The sequence below is a fragment of the Anser cygnoides genome, chromosome 1 (genome assembly GCF_040182565.1).
Source record: "Anser cygnoides isolate HZ-2024a breed goose chromosome 1, Taihu_goose_T2T_genome, whole genome shotgun sequence".
NCBI lineage: Eukaryota > Metazoa > Chordata > Aves > Anseriformes > Anatidae > Anser > Anser cygnoides.
In genome coordinates, this window is record NC_089873.1 from 204,329,478 (window position 1) to 204,355,740 (window position 26,263).

A 26,263-nucleotide genomic window follows, 5' to 3' on the forward strand; every position below is an offset into this window, starting at 1 on the left:
GCAGTCAGTTCATGCCTTGAGTAAGGTTTATAGTGTTTGGGGAGTTTGGCATAGCTGTGTATATACATGTAGACAAAGGGTGAAAGCCATATATTCTGTCATTAACTATTTCAGTGCTGTGTAAGGAGACAGAAACTATCTTCATAAGAAGACCTAGCCTAGATATTCCATATAAATGTATGTGTGTAATTTTGTGTATACATGCATGAGTTGCTATAGTGCAGCGGGACTCAGCAGTAAACAGACACATCAGTATGTTGTTCAAAGAAAAGCTCTTTGGATGTTCTGTAGCTGTTTTTAATTTCTGCCAGCAGAAATACTCGCTTCTCCTTTTGCCCTTTCTCCCCCCTTGCTTCTGCAGAAGGGATAGGGAAGCACGTGTTCCTATTTGTTTAACCCACGCTATGTGAAACGCTGCAAAAATTACACAGTAGCACATTAATAGATATAGGGGAAGCAAATATGCTGTGCTCAACCCCTGCACCTGTTGTGAAGGGCCCCATGCTACAAACTTTGCAAAAACCCAAGTGTTTACAAGTGCAAAAATCAGACTGATTAATGCAAACCAATTCAACTCAGCACTAGGGAAGTGCTTTTTGAGTCTTTCTCCTCTGCCTTGCCCTTATAGTACTCTTTACCTCTGCACTCAGCTTGTGTAAATATGAATGATCATAAGTGCAATTTGATGCTTTCAGGCCAAAGTTTAGCAATGGGTTTAAATTCAAATCACTACATTGTGCAATTTACTCTTGCTTTATAAATGTGCAAATCAATACACTAAGCACTGGGCAGCACAACACTGTTTCCAGCTTTTAAGTAATGAATTCACGTTATAATGCTGCAAGACATCTAAAGGCAGGCAAGTTCATTTTGGAGGTAATAAACATATATAATGATATTAGCACCACGGTAGAATCAGCAGATATCTGAGGTGGACCTACCTCCAGTTTCCCCTTGAAACAAATGTCCTAGAGCACAAAGCTCTTTTAACTCCAGAAAGTAGATTTTTATTAGAACATAAAAATACTTTTATTTTAAATAGAGAGTCCTTCCAGTGAGGTAGAACAGAAACTCGAAGTTTCTAATTAAATCTTCAAAGGAACACAATACATAGAAATGAAGAAAAATATATAGAGGAAACGTATAGACATGAACAGAACAGGTACCACCTCTGCAGGCTGAAAAAGTAGGCCAAATGGTTGTAGCTGTTCTGCTTTGCAGAGGCTGGTTATTGCTCTGCATAATCGCCTGCTTGGTCTTGTTTCAAACCAGCCGTGTATCCAGGTAGGTGTTCATTATAGGTGAATACATTTGGCAATTGTGTGTCTTGTGTTGATTTATGCAGGTGAATAAAGGTGTTCAAGCACATCCACATATGCATATTTATAATTGATAACGAGCTACATTCTGAGTACTGCGAGATGGATAACTCTGCTGGTCTTTGGTTTCGGGGATGTTGCAGCCTGTGCAGTGTGAGGGACGTGGGTAGTCGCTCTGGAGGCAGACGCAAGAAGAGGCTCATGATTTCACACCAGAGCTGCTGTCTGCTTTCCGAGACCATGACCGAGGTTGCGACACGATGAAGTAAAACAGATCTTGTGTTCCTTGTTTGGACTGCACGCAAAGGGAGAGTGCACAAACAGAGATCTCACAAAGTGCATTGCTTACCCAACTTACTTTTAATTTCACCAAACTGATCAAAACAAAAACAGAGCAATGACCTGTATTTTATATAATATAGACTGCAATTTCAGTTATGTCAATAAATTAACAGGTCCAAGCTGTCCAGTCCACAAGTTAATACAGCAGATAACCAGATTACATAAAGAAAGATTTTTCTACCCTTATCTTACAATTTAATGAAGGTCTAGTTTTCTTTTAACTAGAAAAACCCAGCACCTATTTAGCTAATCGTTTACTGACATGGTTAACATTTCACTGGAGGACTCTGTCATTACTGGGCATCGGGGCTGTTGGATATTAAGTATATATTTTGGTCTCAGGCCAGTTAAAAGATCCGAGCAGACAATAGCTGTACCCTGGCTCAGCTCAGCAGTGTACAGTTATACAAATGCCTGTGCCACATCTTGTTTAAATCTCACTGTTAATACAGGGTAGCAGTTTGATGTTGCTCTTTGTCATTACTTTATACAATAATGCAGGATCTTTACAGAGATTTAACATGCAAATGATGGTTGAATCATCTCCAACAGCAGTTTTCAAATAGCGCTGGCTTTTTCACTACCAGGGATGGCTTTCCACTCTCAGCAGCTATAAAAGACAAGGCTCGCCCTCCTCCTCTCTGCCTGTGGCTAGGTGACACAATAAGCGTGACATTGGGGGTCCCTTCTACCAGACCAGATATGCTACAATCCACACCACATAACTCCGCCACCCAAGGTGCAGACCCAGCCCTTATTCGTGCAGTTAAAATTTCAAAAGTTTTTACATTTAATTTTGTACTGACACACTTAATAAAATTACAGCAACTCTCCGTGCCACTGTCACTTTATGTCAGATCAGGTACCAGCTACCAGCTGTGGCAAAACTCCTGTGAACTCCAAACCAGAGATGTAGAGTAATTCAGGGGAAATGCAGTCGTGTTTCCACACCTAGCTGGAACAAAACCCGTGTGCCTGGTGATCCCCTAGTGCACAGATCCAGTAACAGCGATGGTGGGAACAGCCTCGCATGTACACGTGCACTGCACACACGCTGGCAGTAAGACATGTTTTCACTGCAACAAAGCTGAAAATAAGACATTTAAACAGCTGTTTAATTTATTCCTCTCTCTCTCCTTAAAGCCACTCTTGGATTTTACCAGGCCAGGTTTTCTTCCACCAGTCTGAAAGGCAGAGTGTATAAAGGTCTTGGTTGAGAAAACTTACCACTGGCTTCTGGCTGAGATTGCAAATGCAAGACCACCATCAGCACCCATTTTGCTTTATAAAAATATTTAACATTTACTCAGTACAGCCTTTCCTCACACCCATTCTTTTCAATTACTGCTGTGTTCTCAGCATTTTAAAAGCACTCTGGATTTTTACTGTGAAGGAACAGAAGAAGTAACAAGAGCTCATAGCTCATCTGGTTAGCTTTTGACCTAAAAAACACACGGCTGTTTGGCATTTTAGAAGAGGACATTCCACTCATAGCTCAACAATTCAAGTTTTCTTGTCCTAGTTATCAGCTTTTTTAAAAGCCCCCTACATATTCCTCTTTGTGTGTGAGTGACTATTCAGCCTTGGAGAGACGTGGAACACTATTAATTTTGGTTGGGTTGTTTCAGGGACAGCTGAGGAGAAGAAGATTGCTTGCCCTCCAGCTTCACCACCACCTGAAGTCAGTTCTTGGGCTCTTGGGCACTTGTCTTCAGTTAAATTTCTGAGAAATACAAGTGCTCTGCATACTGCTTAGCATCTCTACTGCTTTAAGTTTGAACTTTGTGTGTTAAAAACTGGGATTTTTCATCCACTCAGGTTTTGCACTGCTGATTTCTCCTGGAAGACAGACTTGTCTGTCCCAAGTCACCCCTGGCCAGTAAGCAGAAGGGTAATGAGTGATATTTTTGTCTGCTGTTGTACAAGTATGTCCTTCCTCCCTTCAGCTTAGAGTCTGCAGCATGTGTTGATTCAGTAGAAAAACAAACCCTGTAATAACTGCTGAGACTTCTAATCATTACAGTCCCACCTGGTTGTAATGCTTGTTTTAGTTCAGCTGAATAGAATGACTGGTGTTTAAATAGCATGTGAATAGGTATTTTCGCTGGAGTAAGATCTCTTTCCCTTGGCTTCTCACAAGATGAAACATCTTAGCATTGCTGCAAGGCAGAGGCGAGACATCTGCAGGAAAGAGTAAAGCTTGCTTTGCAGATAAGAAGTTGCATTTTGAAACAGAAGTAGCTCCTCCTCCGAGCATGCGTTCTCTTCAAACATGTCACAATTTCCCTATTGCTAACGTCCGTCTCGCCAATTCCTTCCTTGTTGATTTTGGCAGCAAGTTCATCCAAATCAAGTAAGTGGTGACAAATTCCTGCTCTAAGAAAGTAAGATCCCACTGGGAGAGCTGAACATAGCCATTAAAATGTTCCACAAGGAGAAACAACATGTCACATGCATGTTTTCCCTGCCAAAGATTTTGAAAAATTCTGTGTCTTGACAAAGCAATTGCAAATTATCGGGATCCAGAGGCACTGCCTTTCAAATCTGGAAAATTGCTGGCTCTTTTTCCTCATGAATGTCATTTTGGTTGTTCCATATTTTTTCCTCTTTCTCTGGGAAAAATATCTGAAAGAGACTTGGTTTTAGGAAGGCGTGATGACTTTACAGTGGCACAGCTCATACATGAACTCATTCTGAAGCAGCTGAATCCAGTGATAGGCAAGACCAATAAGTCACTTGTGACACCGGGCAAGAGATGAGCAGGAATGTCTCAGTGGCAGAAAGGAATCAACAACAATGTACATCTGCGGTCTCCAGCTTTTTGTCAGCACGCTCATCAGACAGCACAGCCACTGCAAATATTTTCAGACGAAGCTAAACTAAACTAAGCTCTGAACGAGAAATGGGAGCTACCATCATGCTCTACTTAAACTTGCGCTATAACCTGTAGACAAGGGATACAACTCCCAACTGTGCAAGGCTGATGAAAGGATTTATGTTCTGTTTTCACACACCTACTCCATTTCAGGTCAGATGGCATACTGCTGAGATTTCAGTGGCGTTAGGGGCTCGCTCCAGATGTCAGAGAAATACAGTCTGGTGGAGCCTTGCATAGCCACCTTCTAGCTAAAGCCAGAACTTGGGCCCCTGGGCTCATTACACTGTAGGAAGAGAATTAGGTGCCTTGGCATGCCACACAAAGCAATCTATTGGGCAAGAAACCACTTCAAGTCGATATGCAAAATGGGAAGTTGCCCATATTATGCTGGAAAAGGACAGGAGTGGTTGCTGCCAAGACATGCTTAAGGCATGGAGTTAGGACATACAAACAAATCACTGTAAGTCCTAGAAAATCAGAGGCGTTTGTGTAGATGGCTGAAAAGATCTTCATAAGGGACCATGATCTGTGAGGTGATAGACAAATTCATAGACAAATAGAATTTTGGATGACAGGGCTTTGTTACTAGACAAAAAAAATAAAACAAAACAACCTATTTTAGTAGATAGAACCCAAACCATGCTAGTAGTTGAACTAGATTGTAAGATCAAGGGATATAATTTCAGAATGGAATGAATTCTTGATATGAGCCTTGATAACAGTAGATCTGAAATAGAGATCTAGAGCATACTTTCTTTACAGCTTGGCTTTGTTTAAACAAAGCAAGGAACATTCTCATCAAGATGAGACTAGACCTTGACCTTCCTGTACTTATCTATCTGTATACATGGATTGGTCATCATAGGGAAAAACAAAAGCAAATCAGAGTTTGCCTCCTCTGTGGAAAAGATTAGGACTATAATACTGACATAATTTAACCTCGCTTTAGGGAATCAAAAAATAGAGCTTGGAGTGCATGCAGGTAATTAATCCCCCAAATCAAAGTTCAATAATTTCATCAAAATTACACAGACTGCTCATTGTTTTGTATTTTATTGTAATTCAAATCAACAGTGATGAAACTCAAAAGTTTTCCCTAAGAAAGGGTAATAATTCATCCAGAAGTGGTACAACTGGAACTAGTTCAAGTGAAAACTGCTGTGCGTTATCATCAATCCAAACAGTAGGAGACAAAGCAAACAAGGACCCTGTGCAGGGAAAGCTAAAGGGTTAGAGATGACTCAGTATTTCACTGCATCATTGCAAACAGGAAGAGGATATTTTATAAATCATGGGTCATTTTCATAGCCTGAAAGCCCATGTGTATACTAACAGGTCATTACGGCAAGGAATCACACAGCAGGTTTTCCATATTATTAACTCAAAACAGAGCTGAAGTGCTGATCACACTTAAAACCATGCAGATAGCTCTATACAGTCTTGTGTAGACTGGAAACTGTTCTGGCAGAGCCGCAGCACATGCTGATGTCATGAATATATCCCCATGTCTGTAATAACCTTGTCTTATCTTCCCAACCCTGTTCCTCTGATCCTTTAGTTATTCTTGTGGTGTTTCTCTGCCTTCAAATAAATCACTCTTCTTGCACTGTGGACACAGTTTTGGAAAGTGGTTCAAAAGGGTTTATTCCTGCAGAAGAGGAGGATGTAAATCCTACTTGTGTATTTGGTATTGCCTGGGTTTTGTGGAAAGGAGAGACAGAAATTATCTGCTTTTTGTAGCCATTTATGGTAGATTTCATGGAAATTTTCAATCTTTGGCTTGAGTTGGTCACTAGTTTGCTCTGTTTCTGCAAACTGATAGGAGTGTTATCTACTGTAGTAGATGCTAGTGCCTCATCCGTGCTATACTTCTGAAACTGTTCAAAATGCAAACTGCTGGCGTTCAACTTTTTTGAGTTGAAGCACTTTAGATGGGAATTCAGTTTTGAAAATGAAGGTCTTGAGTAGTAAACGACTGTCCTGAAATCAAGGACAGGAATTTTTGATTTTTTTTTTAACACTTTTTTCAGTTTTTGTTAAAAACAGTTATTATGTAGGAGAGTTCCCAACAGAACATCTAATGCAGAGTAAGAATCACTACATATTAGAACATGATAAATTTTCCATCATCGCTTACTGTGACTGTTTGTTATGTAGTGCTTCCTAACAGATCTCCAGTCAACAACAGCCTAACCTACCTACACACGTGCAATTGCTCCCATGTGGAATTCCACTGATTTCAAAAAAGCTAATGACTATCTACTAATTACATAAGTAACTGTTACACCTTATGCCATCAGCTGTGAAATCAGATTCCATAAAATCTGATAAGTACCTACAGACCTTTAGAGATAAAGCAGGTATTACCTAATATTAGTAACATTAGCGGTAGATATGATGGGTGAGATTTACCTAAGCTGTGTGTGTAGGTTAGAAGTCTACCTATGAGCTGTTCTAGCCTCTGCTCCCGCTCAGTTTCTCTGTAGGAGGAACAGACATCTCAAGAGACAAATTAGTCTCCCTGTAACACAAGCAATGAGAATTGAGCCCATTCCTGCATAATAGTTACTCACATAATTAACTGTCTAGTCATTAACTGTCAAAAATAGGGGGACTACACATGAGAATAATTATATATGCACAAATAATATTTGGGATCAGGCTCTGGCTAGCCTGTGTTCTGCAAACTTAGCTTCCCAAATCAGGAAAGAGGGATTGGATGGATAACTCTTGGGATGCATGCAGTCCCCTCCATGGATTGTACGCAAAGGCTAGGCAAGGGCTGTGCATCTGTTGCATGCCTGAATTCTGGTGAGATGAATCCTATTCACTCTACACACAAAACCTAGTAACAGTCTTAGTTTCAATCCGTAATAAATGCTAGAACACTGGCAACTTATTCACAGTTACTTCTTTCATGTATTTTGGCCCTGAACTGAAAATTACTAATCAATGACAACAACATCTCAAACCTTTCTTCCTAAATTATGACATTTGGCTATTCTTGTCTGGAAGAACTTCTATGAACATAAGCCAGCAGCATGCCCAGGTAACCAAGAAGGCCAATAGCATTCTGGCCTGGATTAGAACTAGTGTGGTCAGTAGGACCAGGGAGGTGATCATCCCCTTGCATGCTGCCCTGATGAGACTGCACCTTGAATTTTGTGCTCAGATTTGGGCCTGCACTACAAGGATGTGGAGCGGCTTAAGCATGTGCAGAGAGAGCAATGAAACTGGTGAAGGGACTGGAAAATAAGAGTTATGAGGAGCAGCTGGGGAAACTGGGGCTGTTTAATCTGGAGAAGATGCTGATGGGAGACCTCATCATTCCCTACAACTACTTGCAAGGAGGCTCCAGAGAGGGTGTTGGTCTCTTTCCTTAGGTGTCAAGTGATAGGATGCAATTAAAAGGTTTCAAGGTGAGGCTTAGATTGGACATTAGGGAGGATTTCTTCACAGAGAGGGTGGTTGAGCATTGGAATGCCCAGGGAAGCAGTAGAATGCACCTGCCTGTAGGTATTTAAGAAATGTGTGGATGTGGCAGTAAGGGACGTGGTTTAGTGATGGGACTCGGTAGGTCAGGCTGATGGTTAGACTTGGTGATCTTGAAGGTCTTCTCCAACTTAGATGATTCTTCGATAACAATGGAAAAGCAAAGGAGACAATGAGGAAACTCTCAGAGGGTGGTGAGGCACTGGCACAGGTTGCCCAGAGAGGTTGTGGATGCCCCATCCCTGGAGGTGTTCAAGGCCAGGCTGGACATGGCCTGGGGCAACCTGATCTAGTGAGTGGCGTCCCTGCCTATAGCAGGGGGATTGGAACAAGGCGATCCTTTATGTCCCTTCCAGCCCAAGCCATTCTGTGATTCTGTAAAAGCAAACACTAAAGCAATGCCTAAGCACTCTTAAGAGCCCCCCTCTGCTGGAGGCCCACAAGTAGAACAGCCTCTTCAACTTCAAAACACCTCCGATTCCCTCCCATTGCAGCTGCATCCAGCCCTTGCTGTAATTGATTACTGCACATAACAGCTAGAGCAGCCCTGCATATTATTTAGCTCAAACATTTACTAGAAAGTATAAATAAGTCAAAAGTTTCTCTCCCCCCCACCTAACACTTTCTCTGAAGTACCCTTTGAAAAAGGGTAGGTCCATCTTCATGTTGCAAGCTAATCAGTCTTCCGTAGATTTTGTCCACATTCGTGTCCCCTCTGTTACAAACTATATATGGAAGAGCAGATTTCTTCAGTCAGCCATGAATAAAGTCATCTGGTGGCATGCCAAGACACAACCAGGCCCTCCTGTACCTAAGGACAGCTTCTGCTAAAAAGGGTCATATTCATTAGAAGAGCTGTTTTCAAACAAGAAAGGAAATGAGCTTCAGGAAGGGGGACACAGAAGACCTAGAAACAGAAAGGGACAGAAGCACCATGCCTGCTCAGACAGAGAAGGCAGCAGCTTGTGAGAGTGGTGCCCCCTCACCATAGGGTGCTGCTGTCCCACCACCCAGGGCAGGAGACAACAGGACAGAGGGCAGCAGCTGCTCACAACCTCCTGCACCAGCTCTGGAGCCGTTCAGGGCATCCCAAGAGACAAGAGGAAGAGGAGGGGTCATTTCTTCAATTTTTTTCCCCTCCTTTCTTCTAATGATGTGATGCAATAGCTGAAATTCTGTAGCCACCAGTGTTGCCAGCTCCACATGGCTGAACAAATGTGGAATTATGTGAGGGCTTGTCAGGCCCATCAGGGCATAACCTACAGAGCGAATACAGAGTGTGTGGTGCTGCGTATGGCAGGGAGAACAAAGTTTGGATAACCTGGGTGTTATTTAGAAAGAAAGTGGTGACAAATGAAAAAGCCATTCATGGTTGGTGGGCACGAGCAAAATAACACCGTGTATTTATATCACTGCCTGACTTCTGAGCAGTAATTTTGGGGAAGCCTGGGGTAGCCATCCCATCGTGCCCCAGAGGTACACATTACCTGGAGGTTGTGCAGGTAAAGAACTGGAAAAGATGGAAAATTCAACTGCACGATGGCTTTGGGAGGAATAAGACTGGCAAATTGACTGTACCTAAGAGGAAAATCCACCCGTACCAGAGTGTGACTGAGTGCTACAGGAAGGCAGGCATATTCCAAGCCAAGGACCTTGCCTGTCATGACTTGTACCTAAATTTACCTTCAGATAATGAAGAACTGACTGTAGCAAAAGGTTGAGATAACTGAGATAGCGTAAAACCCATGTAAATGAGGCCACGATGCCACTCAGAATGAATGGCAGCAACGTTATCCATTCCGGAGAGCTGCAATGCTGAAGTGTTGACAGGAACTTGTGAGAGACCCCACACGTACCAACTTCTGTGGCCAAGCATGTCACATGCCTTGATATTCCTGACAGGGTTAACCCACAGCCAAAGAACCTGCTCAAGGATGAGAGCTGGAAAGACAGAAATAATTAGAAAAATTAACAAAACAAGATAATATGCACAAACCATACTTACCTGGGACCAGACTGTCACCTTTGACTCGTTCTCAACAAGGAACAGCAGCTCCACCCCAGGATCCCATCAGCAACACGCTTCTCTATTTTTCCTTGATTCCCCTGGCTTATTGATTTATATACATATAAACTGCAATCTTATATACCTATAAATATGGGTGATATATATTATACAAATACATACACATATATTATGTCCACATTTATGAATATTTGCAATATGATGTATTGATTTTATAAATAATATTTATGAACTGAGTAAACAAAATAATTTATTTTCACGGGACCAGAGTACCTACTAAATCAACTCCCTTTCCTCACCCACTTGTTTCCAGCAGGTAGCATTAGGCCAGTAGTTGGTTCACTCACAAACCCAAGAGGCAAGAGGAGCTTTTCAGCAGGCAGGAATTCGCAGGACGGTCAATGGACTTCACTGCCATGGACTCGTAAAGCACACGCTGTCCTTCATCTCACGTGAGATGCAGTACCCACTTGGCTGTGCAACACCCTCCTGCCAATTCACATGAGGACTGCATCTGCCTCTACCTATTTGTTTTTCCAGAAAGTTTAACAGCAGCAATAATCTCTTTGGGGATGCAATTACTATTTTAGCTGACATTGACTAAAGCAGAACCGTAACAGTGAAACCACTGCGCATTTTATTCTGAAATGGCTGCCACTGCATCATCCTCACCAGGCTCATTCTTTGAGAGACAAGCTCACCAGAGGACAAGATTCACCATTATCAAAGCAGAGGCAGTAAATCATATTTACATAGTAAGGAAGTCCACCGCAATGAAACTGATTCCCTTTTATCAGGGCCACTGGAAAATACTGACATGAAAAACATCTATCATGTGAATCATTTCAGTACTTAATTCTTTGTGTAGCTCTACTCGGTCATTAAATATAAAAGGTGTATTTGGACAGGTGTGCAGGGGTGACAGAACTCCTTAACTGTGAGAGATTACTTACATTATAAGGTAACAAGTTAGTACTCTCCGGAGCAGTTATAAAAGACAACACTTTAGGAAAACTCCTCCACAACTCTAAATCTCTTCCCTTATGATTTTGCTGCTTACAGGCATCGGGGTTTCTCAAGCTGCCACTCCCTAGTCAGAAGGCTACATGCAGCAAAGCATTTGGCTGCGTCCTGTATCAGGGACCTAAAGCAGAAAAAACACAGTTAACAATAGCAATCATACACAAGGGACATGCTGCTGCTCCTCCCCTACAAAACGAACTGCATCCTTCGGTGCACGGTTTAATGAGACAGAAGCTTCAGCAACCAGCCCAAAGGCCGACTTCTGCTGTGCACCTGATTGCTGATTTTTACTGCCCTGTTTCAAGTGTTCTCAACCACCTCACTGACCGGATCCAGGTTTTTTTTTTTAAAAAAAAAAAAGCCACACAACTACAAACCCCTCCTGCTTCCACCCCAGGCCAAAGAAAAGCACACAGGGCAGGGCACGTAACACCATGACTAATCTCTGTGCCACTGCAGATGGCAGCGTTGGCATGCCAGGGAACTGTGTACCGTGGCACAGGAGTGCAAGGGGCGAAAGATAACAGCAAGCTCCTTAAATGAGCCGTGCCACCAAGCCCACATCACACAGCTACATTTTCTGAGAATGCAAAGCTCGGGTTATGCACCTGCTGGGAATGCATGCCCCAAAAAGCTTCGCTGGATAGAAAACCACCCCGGTACAGATGAACCCAGAATCTGACCAGTTACAACACTTGAGAGCCTCAGGTCTTGTGTAAATAGAAGAACAAGGTTCAGAAGATTCTGGGCTGTGCAACTCTGCAGGTATAAAGCAATCACCCCTATCATTACCCCTTTTTAAGGGTCTGCAAGAGCAGCATAACGGTATTTGTCACAAAGCAGTGCAACAGGAAACCAAAGGCTGTAAACGAGTATCCACTGGATTCATCGTAAGGAAGCAGGCTTGTATAAACCTGACGTACGTGGGCTGGGGCCAAGATGTAAAGGTTAGCTTCTTACCAGCAGTCCGCTAAATTATATCCTTAGGACATATAACTTGACAGAATGGAGCAAATGAAACCATGCAAATGGAAACTTGGCCAGGAACCCGAGGTACATACTGTTGTTCCCTGTTTTCCAGGAAGAGGTATTTGCAGAGAAATGGCAAAAACAAACAAAAAAATAATCAGGTACATGACAGAGCATGAACGTACAGAAAAAGTTCAGGAAAACACCAGAGTCCAAGGCAAGGGGAGTAAAACCAGGGAATTCCAGCACAGGAGACACTATCAAATGGCACCCTCCCTGCAGCTGGGTGTTTTTTCAGAGTGCAGTGTTACTTACCGACATGGAAACAGCTTGTGCACGTTAAGGAATGCTCCGACGGTACTGCTGCATATGTACTCACACTGCAAAAGCTTGTATTTTAAACTGAACCATGTAGAAAGCATGGTGTAATTTTGTGCCGCTGCACCTAAGTAGCCAAAGAAGTGGGAACACACACATAACCTGGGACTCCAGCACTGTCAATTCAGTTGCAGGACTTTCTTAGGAAATAAATGGTGTATGATTTAACAAAAAAGCAGCTGTGACATTTTTACCTATGGTTATAGCTTTCACGGTCTCCCTATGTCCAACGTGCTTTTTCCTGCAAACCACAGAAGAAAAAACTACACACAACCAAGGGCGAGGAACTGGGCTGGAAAATGACCATAACTGATGGGTCACGTTGCCTTAATCATACCATTCATATTTTCCCAAAATGTACTTTCCCAAAGAGATATTTTTAGTCAGCTTTTAAATTTGGTAATTTGTCACCCATCAGAAAAAAATCCCTCCATACCCCCCTCATACCTGCCTTCCATTTTTTTTTAAATGACTGAAAACTAGTACCATGCTTTAAGGATTTGTCAGCTCATGGACTGCTTCTCTGGCACGGACAGTCACACTGGCTCCTGAGTGAGCCAGTATCATTTACAAACCCAGGTTTACCACCACACAACAAAAATAGACCTGCCCAGGATTACTGGCAAGAGAGCAGAGTCTGTACTCAGTGTAACCTCAGCATGATACCCTGCGTGCTTTATGAAATACAGTGTGTAATCAAGCGTTGTGCCAACGAGCACAGTGCACACACAGAGCACATCTGAACCAGCGCAGCCCCCGAGTTAACTTTCTTGTTCCACGTGGAACTGCTGAGGCGTGCTTGTTGGGTACGTGACGGCTAGATCACAGCCAACCGAAGGCTTTATGTTCAGCCCAGGACCCCACCTGAGCGATCTCGGTGTGCCAGTCTCTCGCAACACGTGGGTGGGGAAAGCTTACCTTCAGCGCACTGCTCCAATAGCTCTGCAGGACTTAAGGGGACCAAGAAGTACTCTTATTTTTAAATCAATAAATATTCTCTCACTTGACCGAGACTAAAGCTAGTTGGGTGGCTCTGGACCATACAAGCGCATTTATGATCTCAAGAGAAATGGGAATATGGTCTGGCAATAATTCTGTGGTCTTCAAGCGACACCTTAAGCCATTCCACCTGAAGAGAAATGCCTGCACGTAGCTGAGAAGCAGCACACTCAACTGGTGTTTCCTTTGTTTACCAAGTTCTCTTGTTAGTGTGCCTTCCCAAAGGGGATTTTCCCACAACTGGAATCTCCTGTACTTGGACTGCCTGCAGTTTTTCAAAGGCAGTGCTCTGCCTAGCACCTATTAAGTCCCCTATTCTAATCCTCCTGTCCAGTGTCAACAATAGGAGTAAATTTCCTCTTCAGTACTGCAGATGAGACCTCATTTACATTCATGGGAGTTAGTAGTTCTGGAGGAACCTGAGTCTTCTCTCTATTAAAACAAGTTCCTATGAATCCCGGGACTTGCAGTACTCTGCAAACCCCCTCCGGTTGTGTAACTGCTATTGAACTGCTGCCACGTTTCAGTTGGAGAACATGTTCATGATACCTGAAGAGGTTCTCAACTGCTCTCAAAGCACTCTTCTTGCACTGAAAAATAAAAGAAAGTTAATGCAGGAATTCTAGGGTCTCCCAGACATTTAACTATGTCCCCATAATTTATGAACACTTAAGGTACAGAACCCTTCTGCTCCTACCTGTGCCTTTCCAAGTTCTGTTTAAGAACGAAGTAGAATAAATAATGTATTTAAGATCATTTTGCTGAATTACCATTAAGATTCTTGGAAACAGTAACACCATATAGCAGTTTTTACCTGCTATGCCCAGCTCAATTCACTCTCTCACCCTGCAGCTGTTAACTCTTCAGGCAGCAGCTCTGTTAGAGACCATTACAAACAAGAAAACTCACAGCAACTTCTTAAACCCCAAAATCAGAGCAGTAATTTTAATGTGAAAGTCTTTACCCCCTTTCTTCATAAGCTCTAAAGCAAGTAGTCTGGCTGTGACTCTTCAGCTTATCCCCTTCCCCCAGGTGAACTGTGGACAACTAAGTTTTGTAGCTGGGATAGTAAGAAAATGGATTTAAAAAAAAAAAAAAACACACTAATTTACGTGCCAAGACTAGTACAGATTTTATCAGTTACCTTTAGAAACCATCCTCCATTTCCTGTTTGAGTGCACTTGAAAATGTTTCCACCCAGCAGGTTTGATGGCTGGAAGTTATATAGGACCAACACAAGAACTGAGAAAAGCCCCACTTCTTAACATTTCTCCCTGCCATGCTGACCTGGATGTTGACACCTTGAAAGTTATCCTGCAACATTTTCAAACTTCATCTTGTAAATGTGTGTATTTCTCATAAGACTGTAGACCTTTTATTTTTTTTCATACTATTCAGGGAAAGTTGCATTTATAGAATGCAAATCTGTTAGGTTTTAATAAAGAGAACTTTTCAGAATGAAAGCTGAGATATGAAGTTTCTATGTACGAAAATGCATTAATTTCTTCTTTAAGCAAAACAGCAAACAGGCGTCTCACATTCCTACTTATCCTTGCCTTCTCTACCCCTCCTCCAGAACTTCCAACTGCTTTTCCGTATTTTCAGGGCACCGAGTAGTTGCTTACCTGAGTTCACTGTGACCAAAAGCATTTTTGTAACAAGGGAGTTGTAGTTCCTACCGTGTAGGATTTTGACGCAACAGCTGAAGTATAAACAATCATGGCAGCTTAGCAGGCTCAGCACCTTGCAGAGACTTGAACAAGCTTTCATAAACCATTAAACCAGAGCATACCCATGTATTTAAGAAAAGGCAAAGGCCAGCCTTCGATTCTATTGTCACCTTAAGTCTTCTCATACAAAACACTAAGACAACAGAGACAACACTTATTTCCACAACACGGCTATAAGGGCTATAAGCTTGTTGCAGATCTTGCAATTAGGACCTGTTGAGTCAGAAGAATTGTTGAGTAAGCCGACATTAGCATTTTCAAGCAAACACTGTAAGAAGAGTATCTAAGTTTGAGACAACAAAGGTTTTACAATTAAAAACTCTTGCAAGTTGCGATCAGTAAAATCCAGTGACAAGAATCAGTCAATCCCAGTCATGAAAGTGAACCATACAACACAGGGGAGTATTTTACTTGTCTGCTGCATTAGGTATTCATTTGGATACTTTCTTACATTAATTCTTTATTTCTACATTTCAATCTCCTAAAGCAACTCTTAGCTGAGACATCTGCAGCACCTTCAGATAAAGAAGCACAGTAAAGCAGTGAAGTAATTTTATTTGTAAAGCAGGATGCATCCTTGCCTTCTACCCTGAGCAGCAGCATTGCATCAAGGGGGAAGGACAGAAAGAGAAGCATCAGTGCCAGTGGTATTGTTTCTAAACCAGTTTAAAAGTATATGTTTGAACCTTGGATGAGGATTTCACACCCATGTTTTCTGCCAGTTATAGAGAAGACAGTTATCCCATCGCAATACTTACCATCATTACTTGGTATCAGCTGCACAGATAAAAGCATAGGCTTAAAGTTTAAAGACAGCAACTGTTATGACATGTCATCATGCCACTGCCTGTTTTTTTTTTTTCCATGGCACAACTGCCATATCTGCACAGAGAAGGAAGAGAAAGGGGGGGTATGCTTGTAATTCAGGATTCTTCAGATGTATACAACTACTGCTGAAAGTTATAGCGCCAACAGAGCATTATATTCTCCTTTCCTTCAGTGATGAAGACAGCAAAATGGATAAGCTGGGGTAGGGAGAACCTATGTAAGGCATACCTCCGAAGACACCTGGTCTTTTGCAGGAGGATGGGAAAAGCCAGGAATTAGTTCAGATTCTTTATCTAGATGGACCTGGATTTAAAGAGATGGAAGAATGGCACGCATTGCTGTAGTATCAACAAATCTTGAAAGATTCCAACTTTTAGGTTTAATGATGTGGTTAGGAATTAACATCTCATGACACCCTTCCTCCACCATCTGGATGTACCCTAGGGCAAACAACTTCCATACTTCTGTAGTTACTGTGAGGTATTACCCTGAGCAAATGCATTGTACTTACCTCCAGGAGGAGCCAAAGTATTTTAGAAATAAAACCTTGTAAATCCTTTTTCCTGACCTACACCATTATTGGACTTAGGCCGACACTTGCAGGGAGCCTACAAAATTCTTCAACTCCTTTCAATGGAGTGTCCTCTTGAAGTAATAAAGTACTTTATTTCACAGGAATCAGCTGTAATTAAAAACCATATTATTTCACAAACCATGCAATACATCATCGCCTTTCCTCCCAGTTTTGAGAAAAAATTATTTCAGCAATAACAAGAGAACTCCAGTCCCCTTACCAGAGATGAACCTCTCATTTGACAAATGGTTAACTTCCCATTCTCTGACACAGAACAACACAAGCGAAATTCTACAGCCATTTCTCAAAATCTAGCTGACCTCCTCCAAGCCAGGCAGCGGGTATGCTGAACCCAAGACAGCACCTGGAACTGGTCAGCTGGTTAAGCCCTGATAAGAAGACAGGGAAGCAAATTAGTTTGGCTACTTCCAGACTACGCTGAGAGGTCTTAACACCACCTTACCCATTCCGTGTGTGTGGCTCTATAGGCAGTGAGGACAGCCGCCCTTCGGAGGCAGCACAGCTCCTCCTGCTGGGCACACTGCTGCCGCATATTTACGCCACCCAAACCATCAGCACGGCTACCACCAGCACGACCCCTGGAAGAGCCCAACGGCGGCAGCAGCACAGGCCATCGCCAGCTGCGTGACAAGGCCACGTCCCCTGCTCCCTCCCCTGCACACTTTTAAAACCAGCCCGCGCGCTTCGCCCCCAGCCAGGTGCCGTGACTTTGTGCCCAGCACAGAGCCCTTATCCCAGAGCCGCACCGCCCTCCTGCACAACCACAGGCGGCCTCCCCCCCCCCAGCACCCCCCCAAAAAAAACCCACCCCACCTCACCTCACCTCACCAAGCTACCTCCAGCTCCCAGGCTCCCCCCTCACACCCACCTCAGCGGGCGTCGCTCCTCAGGGCCCCGCCGCCGAGGGCTCGCGGAGCCTCCCCCTGCTCAGGAGGCACCAAACGCCCCCTTTCCGACATCTTAGTCCGGCTCCCCTCCCGCACCTCCTCCATCACCCCGCGCCACCAACATGGCGCCCGCCACCGCCCCCCTCCTCCTCCTCCATGCGGCTGCGCGGCGCGGGGCCTGCCGGGAAAGCGAGTCCCTCTCTCCTCGTCTCCCTATAGGAGCGGAAGGGGAGGGTGACTACAACTCCCAGAAGCCTCCGCTGCGGGCTGGCGTCGGCCAATGGGGGAGAGGGGTGATGTCATCGCCCGGGTATTGTGCTCCGCTGGCACCGCCTCCCCCTGCCGGGAGGGGGGGGCCTGAGGGGGGGGGCGTCCCGCTCCTGCAGCCCCGGCACCGGGGGCGGCCTCGTTCCGAGCCCCTCGGGGGGGTCCTCCCGCACCGAGCCCTTGAGGGGGGGATTGCCTCGCTGCGTGCATAACGGGGAGAAAAAAAAAAAAAAAAAAAAAAAAGAAAAAAGAGGGGGGGTCTGCCCCGGGGGTGGCTGCGTGCCCAGCCCAGGGAGCCGCGGGGCACCGGAGGGGGGGTCCCGGGGGGGGGCTCAGCGCCCTGTGGGGTGCTCGCAGCCCGGCCCCCAGCCCCGGGGGGGGGAGCACAGCGCCGGGGGGTGCCCGGCACCGACCCCCGGGGGGCTGCACCTCGTCCCCCCCCTCCCCAAAACCCACCGCCGGGGAGCAGCGCCCGGCTCCCGCCTGGTTTTGTGGTCGTGGAGGGGGAGGAAAAATCCCGAACCAGGTGAGTTCTGCGCTTGTTTTATTCTATTTTATTCTCTTCTGTTCTATTTTATTCTCTTCTATTCTATTTTATTCTCTACTATTCTATTTTATTCTCTACTATTCTCTTCTATTCTCTTCTGTTCTATTTTATTCTCTACTATTCTATTTTATTCTCTACTATTCTATTATCTTCTGTTCTATTCTATTTTATTCTCTTCTATTTTATTTTAATTATTCTCTTCCGTTTTAATTACTCTATTTCAATCATTCCCTTCTATTTTATTTCATTTGCCCTTTTTTATTCCCACCCCAATACGTTTACCCGCACGGCGCGTTTCCCAACGTGGGGCTGTGCTGTGCGGGCTCTCCCGGGTTACTGCTATTAAAAAAAATCCGATTTTTTTTTGGGGAAAAATGAGCCTAATGAGAGCACTGATTAGCGGGCCTCTCCCCGGCCCTTTGGGGGCGATGCGGGATGGTGCGTGCCGGGTACCGGGGTGCTGGGGGGACCCTGCCCTGTTCGCATCCCATGCGGTGCAGCGGCGAAAAATAAATGGGGTGGGCTTCTATTCGCTGTCCTTCCGTGCTGCTGAGACGGGGAAAAAATAAAAGCCTTTCAAAAAGTCGCATGAGGTTTATTATTATTATTATTATTATTATTATTATTATTATTATTATTATTATTATTATTATTGTTAAGGATGGGGTTTGTGGTCGCTGGTGTGCGGTGCCTTGGGGTTTCTCCTGTTTGCCCCCCTCATTCCCAAGACCTTGCCCGTGAGGGGGGGTCTGGTCGAGCCGCGCACCCGTCTGCGAGCAGCTTTTTCTTTTTTCTCCGAGCCGTGTCGGGAGTGCGGATTTTCAAAGCTGTCAGTTGGACAGCCTGATGTTTTATTTCGACTCCCAAACTGTCGAATGAGGGATTTTTTTCCCCCCCCCTCCGTTTAGAAACGCGGTAAGGGCAGGCGTTTTAAACTCCTGAAAAACTTTGTGCCCCAGCAGATCTCTGTCGCGGTGCGACTTTGCTCGCTCCTTGCTCTCTGCGGGATCTTTGCGTGACCGCTGCTGCGATATTGGTGCAAGATCCGAGGCATTTCCCCTAGCATGACATCAGGGTGCTTTCCCCCTCTCGTATTTCTGCAGCCCCTTGCGGAGCACAGACCTCTGCCTTCGTGCTGCTGGCTGGAAAAGGGGCGAGGGCAGAAGGGTGCTGCTCCTCGCAGATCCCTCGGCATCTTTGCGTGCCCTTTAAACTTAATCCGCCCCAAAGCCCTCCTTGGAGCCTGTCCCGAGGGCAGGAAGAGAGCGTACAGCTGAGCGGGTATTTAATATTTTATTTTTTTTCCTTCTTTCTCCTGCGTATTTGATTCTGCCCTTCCCTCGTGTAGCTGGCACTGGGCGTCCTCTGGCAGGCTGTCCCCGAGTCGCAGCGCTGGGGACCGGTGACAAGAGTGCAGCGGGGACAATGAGCCTCCCTGTTTGGGTCCAGCACCCGCTTGTAAACACTCTGGGCTTGGGGTGCCCATGTGCAGCGCTTCGTAGCCTCCCTTCTTGCAGCGAGCTCCCGAGGGACGCACGCAGCATCCCCACCTCCTCCTGGCATCCCTTTCATCGCTTTATTTTCCTTCCTCTCTGGTACCGACTCAAAGGGGAAGAACACCAGTGCGTGCAGGACGTGCCTTTGTTTAGCCATTTTTTTTTTTTAAAAAAATGTATTTATTTCCTGGAATTGCATTTTCCCCTTTATTTTGTAAGGAAGGGAACCGGCAATCTAATCCAGGGTTCCCCTTCCTGGCTGTAAAAGGAGAAGTTTTATAGCAGCGATTTTGGTAGCTGTGAAGTGAAGGCACTGGAAATGAAGTGATAATTTGCCTGGGAATTGTGCTGGGAAATAGTGATGCAGACGGTGTGGAGAAGGAACAGGATGTCTGTGGCCAGGGTTTTTTGTAGTTTAAAAGCAATGACATTTTTGTGATGTCGCCATTTCATTCTGCTTTCATCTTTATATACCTGTGTGTTATTACGTGTGCGTATTGCTATTTATGCTTGTCTCATCGCTACTCCAATTATTAGGTCTCTTGAATTTAGAACGACTTCTAGCAGCGTTGTTTTGTGTGCTAGCATTTTCAAGCTATATGGTACTACAGCAATAAGTGGTTTAAAGATGTACTCCAGAAATCTACACTATTAAGAAGATGAAAATTTGCTTTGCAGCAACAGAAATTGAGGGGAAAAAAAGATGGACCAAAGCTGCAAATCGCTCAGGAGATGAGTGATTCCAGTGACAGCACGAAGACGAACGAAGTGGCCCTTCCTCCTGAGTAATTTGTGTCCTGATCCTGCAAGGAGCTAAATGCAATGTTTGCATTCACCGTGATTCAAGAAGCCCCTAAGATGCCGATTGCTGGAAGCAGAGGGACTCTCCCAGCAAGGCAGCTCTAAAAATTTCCTCTATTTTCTTTTTCCCCCTTAATTTCTTATTTGTGTCCAGCATCTGGAAAGGGGTTCAGGGCTAGATGTTCTCTTGGCCATACACTATGCAGCTTTTATTTGTTTGGTTTTAGTTCATTTCTGGATCAAACCGCGTTTGGTGTCATTGGCTGGTGTGTTGGTAAAAGGCAGAATTGGCTTTATCATTAACATCATCCACAGCCCAGAGCCGCTACAGAAAGAGGTGCAAGCCTCCCTGGAAGCTGTGGTGTCTCCCAGCCTTATGTATGGAGGAGTCAAAGGCTGGGGAGAAGCGAGGAACTTGGGAAGAGTCAGAGCTGCAGCAGATTTGCTGTCTTTTAAGTCTTTTTTTTTAAGTCTTTGCTACAGAACAATGGGAGGCTGTGGATTTTCTAGCCTGGAGTCGGGGCCTGGTGAGGAAGTTGGAGTTCCTGGAGAAGCAGCGGATGGGTGAGGAGGGCCCTGTGCAGGGGCTGAGCAGTTGCTTCACCAGCAACTTTTTTTTTCCTCCTTTTCTTATTTTTACACAAAATATAGCCGAGCAAGAAATTGTTATAGCTTAGATAAATTCATTTTCTAATTAAAAAAAAAAAAGTCTTTTTTTTTTTAGGGCAGGACCAACAGTGTGAGTGCAAGCCTTGCTGTCAGCAAGTACAAAGACGGGAGTGAGAAAATGTGTGGTACGGGCTAGTTCGTGCATTTTGCCAAACAACCGCCCAGGCAATAGGAAAGTTTGTGATTCATCATAATAGTGGGACCAGCGTGGCAGAAGCACGCCGGGTGGGCGTACCTAGCAGTGACGAGGCTGTTTAAACCAGAAGGCTTGCATGGATGCTTGCAGAACTTCAGGGCAGGAGACTTAGTAGGCAATAAAATCACCTTTTGTATTACAGGTGGGTTTCCAATGCTAAAAACATCCGCCCGTTTGGACAGAGCTTGGGGCAGAGATGCTCAGCACCAGCCCAGCTCTGGCTGGAGGACAGATTACGTGGCCTGAGGCAGTGCTTTGATTTACTCTTCAGTTCCTGTGATTTCATTTTGCAGCAAGTCATTTAGCTTCCTGCCCCCCCCATTGATTCTGTCAATAACTGACTAAATCCTCATTTTATTTTTAATGGCTCTCTTACAGTGTGAGACAACTGTCCTGTCCTGTTTGCGATGCAGTCCTGATACCTTTTGGTCAGCTTCTGCTTAAATCACGAATTTCAATTGAGGGAGTTGGGTCAAACATTTCTCAGGTGCTAATACGTTGAATTAATTAGGGCAGAACAGGGATGAACACGTCCCTTGTCAATATTTAAACAGAATGAAGACCCCGTGAAAGTATGTCACTGTTATAGTAGTTTCATAACTCATCTGTGCTATTTAATGTTGGTCCTGAATATAGGGCGAAAGCAAGGTATTAGTGAGATGTGTGTTGTAGTGTTATTTGACTTCACCCTGCATAGACAAAAACCATTGGAGAGCTTTGTTGCATTGAGCTCTAGATAGATACAGAGGCTGCAAACAGCTCGAGAGTTAATTGCTGTTTGTCCTGCCTCGCCCGGAGTTACTGCTCTCCCACTTCTCTCTGTGCAGAGGTGCACCGTTCCCTGATGTACTTCAGGCAAAATTTAAACCACCTGTTTAAACTAACCTAGCTATTACTTTCCAGAGATAATTAGGGAATAGTTGTACAAACAGAGGAAGAAACCTTCAGTAAGATTTTTATATTGCTCAAGCTGTATGGAATTTCACTGAAATTTGCTACTGTCCTATTCGAGATCTGTGAATATCCTGCTTACTTTCTTTCCCTTTAGAAGAAATACTTCCTTTTTAAGGCACTGCTGAAGTAAAATTAACTGTAACCTTTAAGTATCTGAATGGCGTTTTCTTTTAGACCTTGAAAAGAGAGGACAGGAAGGAGAGGGAAAGCTGTGCTGGCATGAAAAAAGATGAGCTTGCACATGGTTTCCCAAAAGACTGTATCCTACAGGGTGAGTTTAGAAAAGGAAGGAAAAAAAGAAAGATGTTAGAGATGCCAAAGTGTAGAGAAGCCAAACAGTGCCTGGGTAACTCAGGCCTGCTAGAGATGCTTTCCACGAAGAGAGGAACACGATGCAGGGCCCCAGCAGCCTGACCCACGGCTGCCCTGGGCTGCTCCTCATCTGCAGCAAAGTCACAGAAACCGAAATTGTGCTTTTTGATTGTGCATTCAGCGAAAAGTCAGTTACTCGAAGGGCAGCGTGTGTGCATTTAAAGTGGGAGTATTTCCTGGTACAAATCCATCCTGTTATTCTCACGAGAGAATCATCGTGGACCCCGGTCCTGCGGGATGGTGCTGAGCTTTGGCACTGGTTTGTTGGGATGTGAGAGCCTGTACGTGATCGGTCCGTGTGCTTTTGGGTATTTTTGGCTGATCCCCGTGCACCCATGGAAGGAGTAGGTGGGATTGTCCCCCCTGTCTGGCTGCGGAAGGATGCAGCCCCTTCCCGGAGCAGCCAGCTGGTTGTAAGTGCTGTCTCCAATGGGCAGGCCCTACTGAGATAGCACTGCCTCAAAGGGGACTGTTGACATGCTTGTGCCCATCTGCTTTCTCCAGTGGAGGATTTTCCTCTGCCTGAGCCTCCCCTTGCCACCCGCTCCGGCGCAGCCACCCTCCTGCTGCATTTCTATGTAGTGATGCTCAGCAATAGCCCCGAGGAGCTTGGATACTCCCCGACTACAAACGAACCTGGGGAATGCTGTGAATGGGCAGAAGCAGAGACTCTCAGCTGCAGAAGACGTGACACCAATAGGGAACGGGTTGCTAAAGATGTTGGGTGGAAAGAAGGATGTGTGATTAGCAAACCGGTCCCCCTGCGCTCTGCCCTGTGGTGGGTGAATTGCAAGGCACAGGAACATTTCGAGCCCTCCTGTCTTTCTAGCAATCGCTCTTCTGCTCCAAATAACTATTCACCCGTAGATACAAAAGTGATGGGAACTGCAGTAGAAGCTGAGATTCATCCGTGTTAAGGATTTAGGCCAATGCCTTCATTTTGGAGGTGAATGCTGGTGTTCAGATTTACAGTCAAAGAGCAAGTGGAAGGGTTTGCTGAGATCAGAAGAGAAGTCATGTTTCTAGATGCCCAGATCTTGGTTTTGCTGCGTTGCAGAGAATGCTTTCAGTAATAAAAAGCTGACTTGAAAAATAATCATTAGCACTTCTCTGTGATTTAAATTTCATTGCCTGAACTCAGAGTAATGGAAAATAGATCAGTCAAAGCTTTTTATCTAACAAGTTTATAAAGGGAGCCAGCTTCATTTCTAATTAGTGAGAAGTTCTCTGTGGGGCCATCTTCTGTGCTTCCAGGGTCTAATGCATGGTGTACTCGTGACCCTTGTGGATGCAGCACTGAGGATATTTATTTCAAATAACATCCTTTCTTAAAAACACAGTAAGACAAACTTGTGTATAAACTTATTTCTTGGACAACCTGATTTCCTGTTAGTAGCCTCAAGATATCCAGTAAGGGGTCTCCACGCTGGAAACAGTGCTCTTTGTTTGCTTATTTTCCTGTTGCTTTCTGATGACAAAGGGAGTCTTTACCTTCTCTAACTCAGGAGCTTCAGGATTTATTACAATGGCTGCTGGAGCTGATTGACAGAGAGAAGAAGAGACTACCACTTGAAGAAAATAATCCTTTTGTTTGTTCTTGCTCTATAGCTATTAATTCAAATACCTGAAAAATAAATGGGGGGTTGAAAAAGCTTTCCTGGCTTATTTAGAATCTCGAGAGAAATCAGATTATTCCATTCGGAGATGAATAAAATATTTGGATGTGAGAATCAGGTAGCCTCTGTCCTTCATCCTGAAATTGCTGTGGGGATATTGGTTATTTTTTGTGCATCGAGAAGGAGATTAAGAGAAACAACAGGCATTTTATTCTTGCATCTTCTCTGACGTCTGTGGTGCATCGTGTCCTGTGGAGAAAAGGTATTAGCTTCGATAAACCTGCGGTAATGAGTTTAATTAAAACCCCAGCAAAGACTGAAGTGATCTGTAGCTTTCGCAAGGGAGCAGGGGTAGGCCTGGGATTTACAAACATCTCTGGGCTCCCAAGGACGCTGGGGGAAGGCTGTTCCCAGCGTTTGGTTTCACGTAGGACTGGTCAGCCCATGGTACTGCTGAGTTTTGTAGGCTGAAAGTTCAACCTGTGTGATGATGGCTTTGGGCTCCGTTCCTCTTCCCTGAAATCCCTCTGGTTCTGTGGCACAACTACAGAAAAGAGATTTCACTAGAAAGGGGTCATTTTAACACAGCTTGTAGCTAATTCCATGTCCTCTATCTAAAATCTGCTCGAGTGAAGCCAATGTCTGTGCCATCCTCAGTTCCACCAGCCCTGCGGCAACAGCAGCCTCCAGATTCTCCCCGTACTGTAGCCAACAAGATCATGGCATCCTCTAATTTCTTACATATGCATCTGATAATACACAAATCCCACTGGAAATTCTCGCTCTTGAGACCATTATGTAGTTATGGGGCAATTCTTGCACAACATTGGGTATATATGTGTATAAGGAAAGATAAATCCTGCAGAGGCTGTGTCCGTGTTGCATGTACCAGAAGCCTGAAACATCAGAAGTGAAGCTGATGCCTGATTTCTCTATTGCATTTGTCCTTGTTCTGAACAATTTGTTCCTTCTAAAAAGGGAACTGTGCCCATTTTCTTCCAGCCAGCAGTACTCGTGTTTCAAAAATATCGTAGTAGCATTTTACTCAGAGAGATGGACGTGTGTGTGTGCACACGTTGAAACCCCCAAATAAAGCCAGATTTCTGTTAACTCTTTAATTTCAGCAGCCGAATGGGAACTCTGGAATTGAGGTCTTACTATTCAGGCTAACGGATTTGTGCTCGACCTACTTACGAGGGAGAACCGTGAGTGCGTGGCTTGGTTGGAAACTGCTCCGTGGTATCTGTAGGAATGAGGTTTCTTCTCGAGCTCTTGGGTGCTGCCACGTGCTGACCATCCCTTGTATGGATATAGCATGTATCTGGTGCAGGATCGAGCTGTGCCTTTTTACAGTCAGTAACCCCACGTCTGATCTCTTCTATTTCCCCCCAAAACTGGAAAACAAATGCAGGTATATCAATACGGTGATCTTTAGGTAATTCTTGATGTTTCCATTAGGTTTGTAAACCTCAGAGACTAATTTTGTTAATGTATAGAGTTGTCCTATATTAGGAAATCTTTTTCTTCTCATTTTATGTTTCATATTTCTTCTCTTTATGTGTGTATATATATATACACATATATATATGTTTTAAGTAGCAATTCTGTTATCACAGTCCTGCAGAAAAACGGTGTCTTGGTGCATTTGCACTTGGCTGCACAGGTAGTCAGTCCCCACGTGGCACCAGAAAGCAGAGACAAAACTGTCTTTGAATGCACAGCCTCTGACAAGTGTCTGCTGGGATGTTTTTGCTTCCCCCTGCCCTGTTGCATTGTAGCCATGCCTGAACTTTCTGCTGCAGCCATGAATAAAGCCTGGGGAGTTTTTAAAGCTCCTCACTGAGTTGCTGCACTGCCAGGGACATTTGTGCTTCCACCA

At 44.5% G+C, this 26,263-nt stretch overlaps 1 protein-coding gene and 1 long non-coding RNA gene across 10 annotated transcripts in view; one reads left to right on the plus strand and one right to left on the minus strand.

Moving 5' to 3' along the window:
* Positions 1-1,660: 1,660 nt before the first annotated feature.
* LOC106048039 (uncharacterized) lies at positions 1,661-17,642 on the minus strand. Of its 8 annotated transcripts, XR_010828432.1 has the most exons (4): positions 17,448-17,642; positions 16,496-16,947; positions 15,915-16,038; positions 1,661-14,016 (listed from the first exon to the last, which is right to left on the minus strand). It is a non-coding gene; the product is annotated as an uncharacterized lncRNA (long non-coding RNA). The 8 variants fall into 8 exon arrangements; XR_010828433.1 differs by lacking the exon at positions 15,915-16,038 and having other exon boundaries at positions 17,448-17,637; XR_010828430.1 differs by having other exon boundaries at positions 15,915-16,947; positions 17,448-17,635.
* A 204-nt stretch (positions 17,643-17,846) lies between these two features.
* Positions 17,847-26,263, plus strand: part of RAB30 (RAB30, member RAS oncogene family) — a 47,737-nt gene continuing 39,320 nt past the window's right edge. Inside the window, exon 1 of one of the 2 annotated variants that reach the window (XM_066989931.1) lies at positions 17,847-18,259. The gene's annotated coding sequence lies outside the window, so the exon portion shown is untranslated. Of the gene's footprint in view, positions 18,260-19,205; positions 19,562-26,263 lie in introns of those variants that run through there. The other variant, XM_048055234.2, reaches the window with a different exon arrangement.